The sequence below is a fragment of the Lipotes vexillifer genome, unplaced genomic scaffold (genome assembly GCF_000442215.2).
Source record: "Lipotes vexillifer unplaced genomic scaffold, Lipotes_vexillifer_v1.1 scaffold1675, whole genome shotgun sequence".
NCBI classification, from domain to species: Eukaryota; Metazoa; Chordata; class Mammalia; order Artiodactyla; family Lipotidae; genus Lipotes; species Lipotes vexillifer.
The window spans coordinates 461,716-479,648 of record NW_006784891.1 but is presented as its reverse complement, the minus strand read 5'-3'; the positions used below and the strand labels follow the sequence as shown (position 1 = coordinate 479,648).

The 17,933-nt window shown below is 37.6% G+C and overlaps 1 pseudogene; it reads left to right on the top strand.

Annotated features, from left to right (window-relative positions):
• Positions 1–17,933, top strand: part of LOC103076452 (splicing factor, proline- and glutamine-rich-like) — an 82,225-nt pseudogene that overhangs the window by 6,937 nt on the left and 57,355 nt on the right.

The window sequence follows — 17,933 nt, the reverse complement described above, 5'->3', positions numbered from 1 at the left end:
ATGCCACATGAGAAAAAGAGTATTCCTGAAAAAAACAGGGTGCCTGCAATTCCTTGATAGGAGCTGATCCCACAGCACTCTTTAGCTAAGGGGCAAACTGAACTTGACTGATAGCCTCAAAGTAAGGTCCTGTTTTTCCTAACAACGAAGTTAGGCATGCAAGAGATTTCATGAAGCCTTAGACAATATAGCGCATTAACTCTAGTATGTCATTCAGGACCCGAAGGACTCTGGCGTCTGCATTACTTTTCGTGGAAGAACACACCGCACCAAAAGTCTCTCCTGTGTCTTCCGAGCAGCATCAAGGGTAAAAGGCCATTGGGATCAAGTATTTCTATGTAGAATTAGAGGGAACAAACTACTTTCTTCGTTGGATAGCTAGATGTCCACAGCTTCAAAACTGCCTCAGGAACACAGTTCTAGCTGGTCTTATCTTCAAGTGCCTAAGTGAGCAAACCTGAGTTGCACTGAACAAAACACTGTGCCTACAATTTCCTCTGGGATCTCATACAAGATGACTCTCACCTCCTGGGAAAACTAGATTTTAGGTCCAGCCAGAAAAAAAAAGTATAGTTTTTCCCTCAACATTGCTAGGCATTTAGCAGATCCAAAGTCGCCTAGACCAAACTCAGATATTAACTCGGTATCCAATTCACCAAAAGCAGAACTCCATGAAATTTATTCACATAGGGCCCAGGGTACCCAACGTGTCTCTTGTGGCTAGTCAGAAACTCCAGGTAATTTTGCTGTGTATTCAAGTCTGTAATTGGAGACTGATGAGAAAACCAGTACTTTTGCCATGTGAAAGCTCAGTTTTGGGTTGGCCACAAATTTCATTGGGTTTTTCCATAACACCTTAAGGAAAATCCCAAACCAACTTTTTGGCCAGCCCAATAGTATTTACTATTGAAAAAATATCTGTGTACAAGTGGACCTGCATAGTTCAAATCCACATTATTCAAGGGTCAACTGTAAATGGAATGTTTGTTCCTGGATTAAATACTAGACTGAGGAAAAAATAAATAGCTATAAAAGATACCATTGAGACAATGGACAAATTTGACTATGGACTACAGATTCAAAAAAATAGTAGAAAATAGTATTATATCAAGGTTAAATTTCCTGATGTTGATAAGTATACTGTATTTTATATAAGGGAATGTTCTTAAGAACTACATACTGAAGTATTTAGGGGTAAAGGGGCACGATGTTGGCAACTTTTCCTCAAATGGTTCAGAAAAACATTATGCGTATATAAAAAATTTCACAGTTAGAAAACAACTGGTGGGCTTCCTTGGTGGTGCAGTGGTTGAGAATCCGCCTGTCAATGCAGGGGACACGGGTTTGAGCCCTGGTCTGGGAAGATCCCACATGTTGTGGAGCAACTAAGCCCATGTACCACAACTACTGAGCCTGCGCTCTAGAACCTGCGAGGCACAAATACTGAAGCTCACGCGCCTAGAGCCCGAGCTCCACAACATGGGAAGCCACCGCAATGAGAAGCCCACGTACCGCAACGAAGAGTAGCCCCCACTTGCCATAAACAGAGAAAAGCCTGTGCACACCAACGAAGACCCAACGCAGCCAAAACTAAATAAATAAATTTATTTAAAAAAAACAATTAGTAAATCTGGGTAAACAGTATATGGGATATCCTTGTGCTAACTTCGTAACTGTTCTTTAAGTTTGAATTGATATCAAAATAAAAAGTTATAAACAAACGAAACACTATAGTTAATTCATTAATGAATGCAGTTGTTCAGTTAACAGTTAAGATTTTACTATATGTCAGATTGTGGACAAAAATAAGTAGAAAACAAGATTCCTACCCTTGAGGACATCCCAGTCTTAAAACGGTTGCTCAGCCTTTCAAAAAAACAAGTTGTAGAATTATCTTACTACCACCCTCTTTTAATGCAGCCAAAACACCTCATGAGGAAAATGTATTGTGAAGGACTAGAACATTTTCCCCACTATATTAGAAGTTATATAATAAACATTACTAAAAATAAGTAAATCTATCTCCTGAGAGACAGAATTTTTGTTTTAAAAAATATTTGAGTTGTGATATAATCTACATTGCAGTAACATTACTAAAGAATTAGGGGGTATAACTTGCTTTATTAATGCCAAATATTATGTTTAAATGCCAAATTAATCATTCATTGTGATTTGAAAGAACAATAACACAATGATCAGGAAGAACAAATGATGAAAAAGTGAAAACATATTTGTGAAGTAGAGGCCTTTAGGTGTTAACTGGAAACAAAAAGTGATAATACTTAAGACATGGGTGCAGACATAGAATAAAAGGACAGAACTGAAGAAATATACTCGAGTCATTGACACTTGTTGAATGCTTACAAATAGAAAAAAACCCTTACTTCACAACCAGATTGGATGTTTCAAAGACTGAGCAAATGGTAGTGACATCACTCAAAAATAAGGTAGAAAGAACAATAGTGAACATTTACTGGGCACTTACTATGTGCTGAGTACTTTATCTGCTTTATTTTGCCTAATCCTCACAACAACCTCCATTAGATAGGAACAATTCCTCCCTTAAACAGATGAGGAGACTATGTTTGGGAAGAGAAGTTGAGAGACATGGCTAGTAAGTGATAGACATGGGATTCAAAACTCCAGGTTTGTTTAACTCAAAAGCCATGCTCTTAAACATTACATAATCTGCTTTTCAATGAGATATGAGGATAATTTCAGTCAAAATATCTGAAGATCTTCTATATGCACATACTATGATAGACACTGGATAGACAGTGAACAAAAGTAACAACATAATCCCTGATTTCACAGAATTTACAGTCTACTATACGTAACTCACTGAAACAAAAGTGAAAAATTAGTAGCCTTCTTTAATAAAATACCTAGGAATAAACCTACCTAAGGAGAGAAAACACCTGTATGCAGAAAATTATAAGACACTGATGAAAGAAATTCAAGATGATACAAACAGATGGAGAGATATACCATGTTCTTGGACTGGAAGAATCAACATTGTGAAAATGACTATACTACCCAAAGCAATCTACAGATTCAATGCAATCCCTATCAAACTATCAATGGTATTTTTCACAGAACTAGAACAAAAAAATTCACAATGGAAACACAAAAGACCCCAAATAGACAAAGCAATCTTGAGAAAGAAAAACAGAGCTGGAGGAATCAGGCTCCCTGACTCCAGACTATACTACAAAGCTACAGTAATCAAGACAGTACAGTACTGGTATAAAAACAGAAATATAGATCAATAGAACAGGATAGAAAGCCCAGAGATAAACCCACGCACATCTGGTCACCTTATCTTTGACAAAGGAGGCAAGAATATACAATGGAGAAAAGACAGCCTGTTCAGTAAGTGGTGCTGGGAAAACTGGACAGCTACATGTAAGAGAATGAAATTAGAACACTCCCTAACACCATAAACAAAAATAAACTCAAAATGGATTAAAGACCTAAATGTAAGGCCAGACACTATAAAACTCTTAGAGGAAAACATAGGCAGAACACTCTATGACATAAATCACAGCAAGATACTTTTTGATCACTTCCAGGAAATGTAAATAAAAACAAAAATAAACAAATGGGACCTAACAAAAATAAACAAATGGGACAAAGGGCACAGCAAAGGAAACCATAAACAAGATGAAAAGACAACCCTCAGAATAGGAGAAAATATTTGCAAATGAAGCAACTGACAAAGGATTAATCTCCAAAATATACAAGCAGCTCATGCAGCTCAGTATCGAAAAAACAAACAACCCAATCTAAAAATGGGCAGAAGACCTAAATAGACATTTCTCCAAAGAAGATATACACATGGCCAACAAACACATGAAAGGATGCTCAACATCACTAATCATTAGAAAAATGCAAATCAAAACTACAATGAGGTATCACCTCACACCAGTCAGAATGGCCATCATCAAAAAAATCTACAAACAATAAATGCTAGAGAGGGTGTGGAGAAAAGGGAACCCTCTTGCACTGTTGGTAGGAATGTAAATTGACACAGCCACTATGGAGAACAGTATGGAGGTTCCTTAAAAAACTAAAAATAGAACTACCATATGACCCAGCAATCCCACTACTGGGCATATACCCTGAGAAAACTGTAACTCAAAAAGAGTCAAGTACCACAATGTTCACTGCAGCACTATTTACAATAGCCAGAATGTGGAAGCAACCTAAGTGTCCATCAACAGATGAATGGATAAAGATGTGGCACATATACACAATGGAATATTACTCAGCCATAAAAAGAAACAAAATTGAGTTATTTGTAGTGAGGTGGATGAACCTAGCGACTTTACACAGAGTGAAGTAAGTCAGAAAGAGAAAAACAAGTACCATATGCTAACACATATATATGGAATAAAAAAAAAAATGGTTCTGAAGAACCTAGGGGCAGGACAGGAATAAAGATGCAGACGTAGAGAATTGACTTGAGGACACGGGGAGGGGAAAGGCTAAGCTAGGACGAAGTGAGAGAGTGGCATGGACATATATACACTACCAAATGTAAAACAGATAGCTAGTGGGAAGCAGCTGCATAGCACAGGGAGATCAGCTCAGTGCTTTGTGACGACCTAGAGGGGTGGGATAGGGAGGGTGGGAGGGAGACACAAGAGGGAGGGGATATGGGGATATACGTATACATATAGCTGATTCACTGTCTTATACAGCAGAAAGTAACACAACAACGTAAAGCAATTATACTCCAATAAAGATGTTAAAAAAAATCAGTAGCTTTCTTTATAGTGAAATGTATTATCAGTACTTAGAAGTTACAATAACGTAACCATCAATGACTTAAAAGTCTTGGGGAAAATATCCTCAGAATTAAATGCAGTCACCACAAAATAAAGAGAACCTATAGGGAGAATATTCCTAGCCACTTGGCTATGATTTGATTGACTGTACTAACATGTCTAAAGAAATACATTAATTCAGAAGAGAGGTGCATCAGCAATGGAAGTGGAGAGAAAACAGAAGGGCTGTCAGAGAGAGGGTTCCTTTGCCTAAGGACAGCCACATTCTGGTGAGAAGCACTGCCTTAATGTGGAGGAGGATGTAGCCCAGTGTCATTAAATATCTTAAATTTTTATTTTTATCAAAGTAATCCATTTACAGAGTTAAAAGTAGTTCTACAAGGCAGATAATGGGAGTGAAAAAGTGGTCCCCTGCCCCATCTTTCTCCAGCTATCACTTTCTAGTCCTTCCACTAGTATTTCTAGATAACACGTTCATAACTGCTTTTTACAATTTTAAATTTCAAGCATTACACACTGACTTCCAACTATAGATGGATGTGGATTAACTGTCTATAGCATTCCCCTCCCCTCTTTCTCAGTATAGTTCTATCACGACTGCTGGTTAAATCAACATTGGGTGTTTTACATTATTATGACTAAAAAATTATTCCCAACTGAACCACTAAAAGAATGATGATTGGATTTTGTTTCTTGAAAAAATGCTTCCTTCTAATTAGCTGCCCCTGCTTTTGTTAATTTGCTCAGTTTTCTATACATCTCAATGATATGAGGATAATTTCAGTCAAAGTATCTGAGGATCAATTATGCACACATACTGTGATAATGAACAAGATGCTATACAATTCCTGACCTCACAGAATTTAGAGTCTAGAATGTATAACAAACTGGGACAATATTAATTTACCCCAAACTCTTCCTGGAATTCCTCCTAAATTAGTCAAATAATTAGACAGCCTGGTTTTCCTCTAACTGTACTTTCTTTTTTCTTCCACCTCCACTTTATTTTCTATCTCATCATCTTTTTAATCTACTTTTTTGGAAGACAGTCCCAATTTTCTCTCTCAAAACTCCTAATGAATTAATAATCATTTAAATATTCAAAAGAGTTTATTCTTTAAAGGATCCTTTCTAGAGTATCCTATTTTTTTATAGATACAATATCTTCTCTTACCTCTGAGATTTTAATTACAGGTTTTTGAAATGTCTTTTGCTCGTACATTGTTTCTGTTCCTTTCACATTCTTTTTTAAAATTTTCCTGTTTGTTTTGGTTTCTTTCACGTTAAAGACTTTTCCTCTAACATGTCTGTTCAAGTTAAGCGTGAGACAATAGAAAGATGAGCAATAGCTGTACGTAGAAGGTAGAACTTACTGACTAGTAGATTTCACCATAGCAAACCAGTTTTTTCACTGGGGACCCCAATGTCCTTACATGTAGCTCTTCTTTCTTTAGCTGTTCTTTTCCCCAGAAGAGATATCCTCCATTCTCCTGTGTGTGTTTGTTGGGGTAGAGGGAGAGAGGCGGTAATAAGCCTGGCAGCCTTCGGTGTGCTAGCCAGAAGTGGGTAGAGAGTATTGCAACTAGTAGGCAGACTCTGGTTTTGATCCTGTTAAAACTTAAATCAGACTATGTTACCCCAACTGATTCTGAGAACATCGAGTCCTTACAATGGCCAAAAAGGCCCCACATGATCTCTACCACCCACCCCATGCTCCTCATCTCTCACTCCCCTCCAACCAACTAACTTCCTCGTTGCTTCAGGCCTCCCTCTACATTAGGGTCTTTGCACTGGCCGTTCTTTTGCCTGCAGCACTCTCCCCCATGATCCCCATGGCTCATTTCCTGTCTTCCAAGTCATTGCTCAAATAACTCCTACCATGCCACCTCGTTTTAAACTACAACCCCTCCCACCCTGAACTCACAACCTCCCTTACCCTACTCTATTTCCTTTTTCCATAAGTATTTATCACCTTCTAACACACTATACAAATCACTATTGTGTCTACTATTTATTGTTTATCTCCTCTCACAAAAACAGAGTTTTGTCTGTTTTTTATCACTAATATATCCTCAATACCTATAACAGTGCCAAGCACATAACAGGTATATGCCCCTGTCCTTAACTATGCCCAATTCAACGGTTCTAGAAAATATACCTCTAGTCTTCCATCAGAGTGGGAAAGGGCAGTCACCTGGCAGCATGTGGCAGAAACAGGAGCCCAGGAATCTTACTTTTCCTCATATAATTTTCAAACAATTCTCTTGTTTTCAACTCCACCAGCATGCCTGCTTTCAGAAATATCTGGTACCCTCAATTTCTGTCGTTTTCCAGGGCTCCGCTCTTCAATTTGCTTCTTATTTGCTTCCAACCTTCAAATGTTTAGGATTCTGTACTCTCCGCTCTACTGAATCAGGAAGTACTAGTCCAACCACTTTCTATCTTCCAAAATTCTGTTCAACTTTTGTCTACTGTTTTCACCTCTCCATTAGACTACAGTCATTTCAGTGGGGAGCAGAAAATGGAGCATGTGGTCAATCTACCATATTTACCTTTACTGCTAAATATCTGAATCCTGCAACCAACTCCCCTTCTTTACATCCCCTTGCTCTTCAGGAAATCTCCTGATAATGATGGCTTCTTATACAGGTATACTCCAGCAATAGCTAGAAAACTCATCCTATTTATTCCTTTTAGCAGGTAGTAACTCCATATACATTGGGCTATGACCTTGGTAAAGTCTCCTCAGGAGACATATTTACACTTAGGATGCTGACACACCACCAGACCAAAGTCACACTAAAATAGTACAACCGTACAAGCCTTTTGGGGGATAGCCAGCAAAGCTTTTGCTTTTTATTCAATGGATAAATGGATTCATTTATCCATTTTCCATATTTATTCATTTTCATTTATGAAAATATGAATATTTTCATATTTTAAATTTCAACAGAATAGAGCAGAATTAACAAAAAATGGGGAGGCCTAAAAAAGAACTGGAAGATAAATATAAGTAGATAGGCACGTGGGTGGGCAGGTGGACAGACTGGACAGAGATAATTTAAAATAAATATATAATCTATCATTTGCTGAGTACCAGATATGCCCTGGGCCTTATATAGGTACTTTATATCTACCATATTGTTAATCCTCACACCAACTTTATAATCTATTATCCCATTTTATAAATGAGAAAACTGAGACTCAGAGATCTTATATCACTAACCTAAGGTCACAGATACAGCAGAGATAAAGCCAGAACTTTATCCAATTTCAAATTCTATGATCTTTATATTATACACAGTTTTTTTTCTTCTTTTTTTAAAATTTATTTATTTATTTATTTATTTATTTATTTATGGCTGTGTTGGGTCTTCATTTCTGTGCTAGGGCTTTACCTAGTTGTGGCAAGTGGGGGCCACTCTTCATCGTGGTGCGTGGGCCTCTCAATATCACAGCCTCTCTTGTTGCGGAGCACAGGCTCCAGACGCACAGGCTCAGTAGTTGTGGCTCACGGGCCTAGCTGCTCCGCGGCATGTGGGATCTTCCCAGACCAGGGCTCTAACCCACGTCCCCTCCATTGGCAGGCAGATTCTCAACCACTGCACCACCAGGGAAGTCCTACACACTGTTTTCTGGGCCCGTGAGCCATGGCCGCTGAGCCTGTGCATCCGGAGCCTGTGCTCCGCGACGGGGGGGAAAGGCCACAACAGTGAGAGGCTCGCATACCGGAAAAAAAAAAAAAAAAACAGGTTAAAATGCAACATGATTCTGACTTTAACAAAATGATAATTGGTGATAACATTTTGAATGTTTCTGAAAGTTCTACTAATTTTATAACAGGAATTCTAAGAAAAATGAAAGCATATTGTCTATCCAATTCAACATTCTGTCCCAAAATGGCAAGCAGCATCAAAGGATATTTTTTGGTAGGAAACAGCTGCTATCTATGACACCAACTTCAAAAACTTGGGGCAAGTCCCTAATACATCCTTATTTTTCCTTAATACCCTACTGTAAGCCTGTCTTCCATTGTATTATGTCTATCATCAAGGTCATAACTATACTAGCCCTAAAACAAAGCCTAGTTATGTCAGTGTGAAAAAGGCCCACTATCTCCAATTGCTGGAATTTCAGGCACATTATCACTGGCTTCTCATGGGAAAAAGTCGAACACTGCCTTTAAGTTCAGAAAACGAAAATTAAACACAGTAAGCAGCCATACCTGGATTAGTAATGAATGACAGCAACACAGCCTGGAACTATTAGTTTCATCTGGGCCGGAAGGAATCTCAGTGGAGGAATTTTTGGCTGCAGCTCTGCTATTTGCTGAGAATTTTGAAAATTAAACACTGATCCACTAAAAATGGAATGTGCCTATGCAGATCACAGTAATGTGTAGGCAGTTGCAGCCAAAAGTTTATATGATATCTAATAAAGAACTGCATGTCAGAATAGTTTTCAATTTTTCCAATTGAACTCAACAAAAAATAAATGACAGTGATGGGGCTCAAAATATTCACACCCTGGAGCCGCCAAGCTAAATAATTTAATATCTTTTTGAACAGAAAAGCCTTTTCCCCCAGGACGTATTTTTCAAAATATTAAATGTTCTGTTAGTTTAGCTTTCCCCTTGCAAGCAGCTGCATTCTTTTTTTTGAAACTGGAGAGTGATGGTCTCACCTCTCCTATAATTGGAGAAAAATTCCAGGCACATTAGACAGGAAGCATTCAAATCATATACTATTATTATAGCATATAAATTATGGTACTCTTAATATTATGCAAAATTTGAATAAGTCAAAATGTCCTCAAAAGGTAGGGAGAAAAACACGTTTTGAAATAAAAAGGAGGAAGCATTTTACACTGCAAAATTAAGCAAGTCATCTCTCTACATTTTGTTTCATTAAGCATGGAAAGCACTTAGCAACCAACTAAGATTAATTGTGAAAAGCAGAATGCCCTGCTATAATGAGGACTTCGCTCTTGACTTAAGAAGTATTGTGACGTGGATCTACCAGTACATAATAACGATTTCCATGTGCTAATCCTGTGAAGGTTAAGACTCATTACTGGCAAAAATATGTTGCTTTCTAAATAGTTCAGCATGTTGGTTACTTCCACATATATTCTTCTTAATGAAGATAATATATTTTCCCATTTAATTAGATAATTAAAAACATAACTTTCAGGGCTTTCAAATATTAATTGTTTACATCTATCATTCCTAAATGGTATTATACAGCTCCACAGTGTGGAAAGTTCAAGTGTTTTATATCTTTTCCTTACTTCCCTTGGTACAAAATGGCTGTGTGAGGAGAGGGGCAGAGGAGGAAAGGCAGAAGGAGAAAAGAATAGGGGAGTCCAGGTGAAAGGTCCTGATGAGGTTCCTTTTCATATGGAATCTTCAAGAGTTGGTATACAAACCCTCTAACTCGGGAGGGTTCTGTGACAAAGAATTTGCTTTTGTTTTCAAGTTCTTTGCTTTGCTTTGTATCTAGTAGGAGTCCCCTAGTTAAGGAAAGTGAGCGGAGAAGGGGAGACCAGCAGAGACCTCTCCCTTCTTGATAAACCTACACCCACTGAGAACCCGGAGGGTTCTCTAAGGGACCCTTAAGCTCCCAAGACAAGTTTGAAAATGATTTAGACTGAACTGCGTCAGTTCCCCAGGAAACAAACAGAATTGCTAGCGCTCTAGAGAAGCCACTCTCCTAGTCCCCCAAGTCTTGAGCATCTCAAGAAGTTGGGTACCCCCACTCATCTCCTTAACACTCAGGTTTCAAAGCACAGTCTTCTGGGAAGCCATTTGCAATGAAAACAAACAAACAAACACTGGATCAGAATACTTAGGTTCCACAATAAGATCCTCCTCTAATCTACTAAAAGGAGGGCACTAAAGCACTCCACTTTATCACCTGAAAAGTGAAAGGGTCAGATTAGTTTTGGTAATATTAAAATTATTCGTTAGAGCCCAGCGTTCAGAGCTATCTCCAAAACAGGCACTCTAGGACATCCGTTTCTATGATTCAGCCTTGTTAAAGGATCTACTAGTAAGGGAAACACAGTGATGAAAAATAATAAAGCTCTTCCAGTTTTACTCCCCCATATAGACTGTGGTCAACATCTCTTGCATATATATCTACATGTTTTCATTCCCAGAGCAAATTTTATGTTTCAAGGTACAAAAAATTTTTAGATGACTAGAGCTCCTTCTTTGTGGAACAGCCAAAAATCATGGCCTGCCATTAACTTTATTATTAAAACACAGAAAACAGATTAATCAACACTAAGTGAAGGGCTCTACTTTTTCTATCAAATAACTATTGGCAGGTGGCATTATAAAGCAAAATTTACTCCCTCCTCAGGCCCTACTCATTTCTTCACTGCACTTTGCACTATTTGTATATGAATATATACAGTATGTATACATATATACATGCATATACATATATATGCATATGCAAATATATATGTGTATATATATACATGTATATACACACACACACACACACACACACACACATATATATATATATATATATATATATATTTGTTCTTCTTAAGGGCAAAAACCTTAGGTGCCATGTTTAGTATTCTACACCCAGATCCTAGCACCTACCTAGGCACGCAATTTATTTTTGTCATGTATGTATATAGCGCTGTGTTAGCTAAGCTCACAGAGTTACGGCACTTAGCTAAGCCAGGATTGATTACCAGTGTTTTTTTTAAAAGATGGGGCCACGGGGTTTGTGTTTGTTAATTTGGTTTGATTTCTCCCCAGTAGAATCAAAGCCTTTGAAAATGGGCATTTTATTTTTGAGGTCAGAATTATCAGCACAGAGATGAAAGAAGCACTATTTTCAAAGGAATATTTTTCTTCTCTAGGCTTTTACACATGATAAGACATATGAAGAATGTGATACTTTCTTAGGGTGCTTTCTTGGTTATCTCCTTTTCCTAGAGGAGTTCTAAATTTTTCAAGCTGTCACGATGATTCACGTGAATGATGATTTTAGTTAAGAAAACAACTTTGGCTCTTTGACCAACTAGAAAAAAAATACTAAAAGTCTACATTACTGTTTTGTCATAGTTGACATGCCTTCCTTCAAAGGCTTAAAAGAAACCCAAAATGCTGTCAATTTGGGATTTTTTCCTAGTGAATTTATAACTGGTTCCAACTGTTTTTTCACTATACAATTAGCTTCTAAAATATTGAGTGCTTTGTTTCCAGAAATGGAAAAAAATAAATTGAGAAATATCTACTTTGTTTTAAATTAAGCTGGCCATTTTTGTCATGAATATTTGAAATGGCGAAAATAATTTTATGGAATACATAATGTTGTATTTCTAAAACCACTAACATTTTAAAAAACAAAGATGATGCATACAAATATGAAATCACAACACAGTATGCAACAATTAATGAATAACCTGGGAATTAAGTTCCTTTATAATAAATACTATGGTACAAATCTCATGTACTCTTTGAGTATAGAGAACAAAGTAGTGAGCACCTTTCCATATGTAGAGAGGTACCCTAATACCAGTGAGGCAAACGGCAAAAAGGCCCAACAAATCATCTGGGAGGGAGGGTAGTTATATCCCATGGAGCAATGGTTTTCAACCTTGGAGAATTTGTGAAACCCTCTGAAACCCTGGTAAAGAACTACGGAAACTGTCCCTTATTCTAAGAATGAGTCTTCATAAAATTTTGTATACAATTTCAGGGGGTCTTTAGGCCCTCTGAAGGGCATTCAAAGATCTCAGGTTAAGAGCCCCTGAGGCAGAGATACAGGAAGGCCTATGAAGGGTAGAACGTGTAGCCCACTGGGCCTGTCAGACAAAGTAATAGGAATTGGGAAATTTCTAAAGATAATAGAAACTTGGGGTAAAATGGGAGAAAACAGAGTTAAAAGAAAGAGAGAAAGAGTGAACAACATAGGAGCGAGGAGAGTAGAAAGAGAAGTGGGAAAATTAGAAAACTAAAGAGAAAGGGGGGAAATGAGAGTAAGCAGAGGAGAGAAGAAAGTTGGAGCAAAAATGCACGAGGGGAGGATGTCTGCTTACATTGAATTTTATGTCCACCATTTACCAAGTCTTGCTGGAGTGCAAATAACACAGTAAGCATTTTTCATGTATTTACTCACTTAAATCTCACAACTACCATAGGGGATCTATTTTATACATTTCACAGCTCAAGAAACTGAGGCACAGAAAGGTTAACTATACCGTTCAATGGACTAGCAGCAGAGCTAGGTTTTAAACAGACCTGTTGTTTGCTCCCAAAGCCAGCCTCTACATTTTTATAGCAATGCTCGCTATACAGCCTGTCTTTCTGACACTTGAAAGGCATGCCTAGACCTCTATTTGTAGTCCTCCTAAAGACAATTTTCTAATAATGAAGGAGATACCAGGATACATTATCTTTCTTAATAGACACTACACCAAAATCTAAATTACACTCTCATCAAGATCTGAAATTGTCATGAGTTTCTTTTTTATCCCTACTTTACTGAGAGACAATTGCCATATAACATGTGTATCATGATTTTCATTTCAACTGAAATGGTACTTTTATTTAGGTTTTTAATCTTTGGAAATTCCGTAATTCCACTTGTCAAAATACTTCAAATGCATTAAAAGATTATCAAAACTGTAAAGAAATACAGCCTGTTAACAGTCCACTAATATTTACTCTGAATACTCACTATGGTGGTTTGAGTTCCACAGCTTCCTGGCATGGTCCATGTTTGTCAGATTGGTTGCCAGCTGTTTCACTTTAGTTATTTTTAACAATACTGTTTCGTTAAAGCTGCCTTCCCAAATCACGGATATATTTTTTAGCTACATTGGTCTTGAAAGGTTTATGTTATACAGATTTGGTCCATTGCATTGCAGTATGGTTTTGATTTAGAGGGCCTTCTTGCTATGAATCCTAGGTTTCCAAGTAACTACATTCATCTCAGAGTTTCAGTAATTGGTATTTTTCACATGATTACCAAGCAAAAAATAGAATGTATGCTTCAAAGCTGGGGTACCCTTTCCTAAAAAAGTGTTTCTCTTTTATAAGTGAATGGTGAAAATCATCTTGTCACAGGTGTGCAACATATATAGACAGATGCTTAGATTTAAAAATGCATCAACTTGATCCTACAGAAATATGAATTAATTACATGATTTTAGTCACAGAACTAGAGGAAGGATTCAGAGAAAATAATGTTAGAATGAGGTACTGAAATCACCATCATTTTGTTAATATGTAGTATAGTATATGCATTCACTATTCAGGATAAAACATGGAGTACATAGAGTTAATATCTTTAAAAGCAGAAAATATACAAAAGAAGCATTCCAAAAATGTGGCTTTTCACCTTCTTTGTCATTGGTATTGTACAAAGATTAGGGGGTAGGGAGTCGGGGACAAATATGTACTTTGAGAAACAGTTCATGGGAAGGTAGCATAAAAACACTATTTCAATATTCTCATCATCCCATCCCTATGTGTAGGAAAATGTCTCAGTGAATGTGTGCAGTTCTGATATAAGTATTTCCACATCAGTGGAAGGCAGCTAAAAACATCAGTGTGTGTGTGTGTGTATACACTTTTCACATTATTTGTATTTGTTTGTTTATATGACTGTTTCTGTAACTAGACTGTGAGTTGCTCAAGGTTGATGTTGTGTCTTGTTTTATGCTCAGGGCCTGGCATACTGAGGTGCTCAATAAACATTTGTTAAATGAAATAAGACATAGTCTCTTCCCTCAAAGAGCTTGTAATCTAGAACACCTATAATCCTGAATAAACGTCATGTAATCTTGGTTGCATTTCTTAATATAATTTATCTGTATAAAAAGAATGAGCTCTTGACATTTTTATAAGCATAGTATAAAAAATGAGGAGCTCTAAGTTTTTATGGAAAAAAAGAGATGCCAGTATTTCTTATTATACTTTTTCCCTTTTTTTGCAGTTTACTCCCCTACTATTTTAAAAATTGATTCCTTTTACATTGAGATGATAATAATAATAATGGCTAATATGTATTTGCTACTTTCTACTATATGGCTGACATCTAATCATTTTATATGCAATTCTCATTTAAGGCTCACAATCACCCTATGAAGTACTATTACACTACCCCACTATCAGGCATGCAATGCAAGAAACAAACATATAAATAGAACATAAAAGTACAGAAATAGAACAACGTAAAAGAGAATCCAATGGAGACAGCATTTACACTCACTGGGGAAAAGATAAATTAGTCAATATTAATGTTAGAATAACTAGCTATCCATTTGGAAAAACAAAATATAATTAGATCCTAGAATAAATCCCCCCAAATCTTAGGTAGGTTAAAGATTAAAATGTTTAAAATAAAAGGCAAAAAAAGTGATATGAAAGCCAGAAACAAATTTTTTTTAAAGAGAGATTTACTATTCTCAAGTTTAAAATTCGATATGGCTCCTTTCTTCCTTTAGTTCTTTTCATCCAATGGAATAATTGAGCCAAAATTCACTAGGAGGACCTTCCTCCCTCTCCCTTCTCTTTCATCCTTTGTCCCTTCCCCTGGGCTGGGCACAGCTGCTGGGGAGAGAAGAGTCAGCATGTCCTGGAGCAAAAATTTGGCCAGTTGTAGCCAGAAGATTTGCGATATATAAGGGAAATGAGCAGATAAGTAAATATATTTCAGTCAATGGAAGACAGGTTTCCTAACATAGAAAGAGGAAAGCCTAGGGGGGAAAAACCCATGATATTGGATTACAATTAAAGGTATAGGTATAAACTCATGGTTATTTATATAGATGGATTGATATAAAAATAAGTATAGATACATATGTTCTATATATATACCTGTGTGTATATACCCACACATTTATATATAATTTCCAAGCTCTGTCTGCTGACAAGACCTAAAAGCAATGAGGCCTCTGTCTGCTGACAGGACCTAAAAGCAATGCTAGTATCTAGATCTTTGTTTCTAAGTACCATTCTCCACTAAAAAGAGCCAGAGCTACTTGGAGAAATGACTGAGTACAGGGCTTAGGCAGGGCAAGTACAAAATGAGCCTAGAATATTTTGTTATGAAAGAATATAAGGGCTCAATCACAGGGACATGTCAAAAGGACACAAGAGTCAGCTTTGAAGTAGCCTGTTTTCATTGGCCATTCCTAGTATAATTTGGGCATCAAAATAAATAAAAATAACAATCTTACTTACGTGAAGAGTATGATATGTCTGCATATCTAGACAAAAACTGAAAGATATCTTTATTAGTGGCTATGTTGTGATGGAAACAGGAGAGAAATACATGGAAACAATTTTTAAATCGTGCTTTCATTTTTTTTTTTAAGCCTCTTCTCTCAGCATTTTTTTAATTTATTTATTTCTGGCCGCACTGCACTGCATGCGGAACTCCCTCGACCAGGAATCGAACCCACGCCCTCTACAGTTGAAGTGCAGAGTCCTAATCACTGGACCACCAGGGAAATCCAAATCATTCTTTCATACAGCAGATACAGTAGCTTCACTACAAAACTTTAAAACTGCGAAGCCATAAAAATTAACATAATGGAGACTATGTAACACATAGAAAACTGGTTACAGTGGGTTAAAAAAAGAAATGTTCTAAGAATCTGGCTGTGCCCCAACGTGTGCATGTGGACAAGGACTACATGTCCTGCTATCAAATAATTCAATAGTGTGAAAATAGAACCCTTGTCCATTCATCATAAACCTTTTCCTTCTCCTGTAGTCCAGTCCTGGTCACAGGCCATACTATTTCCTGGAACCATAAGCTTTAGCCTCATCTTTACTCTCCATCCAATTCATGCTCACTCAATTAACACCTCTCAAATAAATGATCTCCAAGATATGTTGTTAAATAGGGAAAACGGAAAAAGGGGATATTACACTGTTTTTAGTGTACTACAATTTGGATAATAAATTGTAAAATAAAATACAAGCACACATTACATATATGCTTGTACTTGCATAAACTCTCTGGAAAGATATTTAAGAAACTGGTATTATCTGCTGCCTCCAAGGAGAAGAATGGTTGGCTGAAGGGCAAGGTTAGAGAGACTGATATTCTACCTTTATTTCTTTTGAATTTTGTACCATGTGCTTATGGTATCTATTTTTTAAAGTAATCTAAAATATATACAAGGGACTTCCCTGGTGGCACATTGGTTAAGAATCTGCCTGCCAATGCAGGGGACATGGGTTCGAACCCTGGTCCGGGAAGATACCATGTGCTGTGGAGCAGCTAAGCCCGTATACCACAACTACTGAGCCTGTGCTCTAGCGCCCACGAGCCACAACTACTGAGCTCATGTGCCGCAACTACTGAGGCTGCGTGCTGCAACTACTGAAGGCCACGCGCCTAGAGCCCGTGCTCCACAACAAGAGAAGCCACCGCAATGAGAAGCCCGCGCACTGCAACGAAGAGTAGCCCCCACTTGCTGAAACCAGAGAAAGCCTGCATGCAGCAACAGAGACCCAACGCAGGCAAAAATAAATTTAAAATTTTTTAAAAGATTAAAAATAAATAAATAAAATATATAAGCCATTACCCATAAAACACAGTGATATTTATCATAATCAGAAAATGAGAGATCATATCCTCTTATAGCTTTACAGATTTCCAGCTTTACTGAACCTTTGACTAGAAGAGTGTCAGAAACTGACAATAGTTTTTTTTTTCTGACAATAGTTCTTAAACTCTCCTATACTTGTTACCTATTCATCATCATAAAAATGACATTCTGATTTTATTAGTCAGTATGTCAATGTTTACATCATTGAAAATGCTTTCCAAAAAAGTCGACCCACCTTCTATCTTTTTTCTTCCTAATGAACACCCACTGCTCTTACTCTACATACAAATCATACTGGCTAGCATAGACGGAAACAATCAGAAGGCAACATTCACTCAAAACAACAGCCTCGGGGCTTCCCTGGTGGCGTAGTGGTTGAGAGTCCGCCTGCCTATGCAGGGGACGCGGGTTCGTGCCCCGGTCCGGGAAGATCCCACATGCCGCGGAGCGGCTGGGCCCGTGAGCCATGGCCGCTGAGCCTGCGCGTCCGGAGCCTGTGCTCCGCAACGGGAGAGGCCACAGCAGTGAGAGGCCCGCGTACCAAAA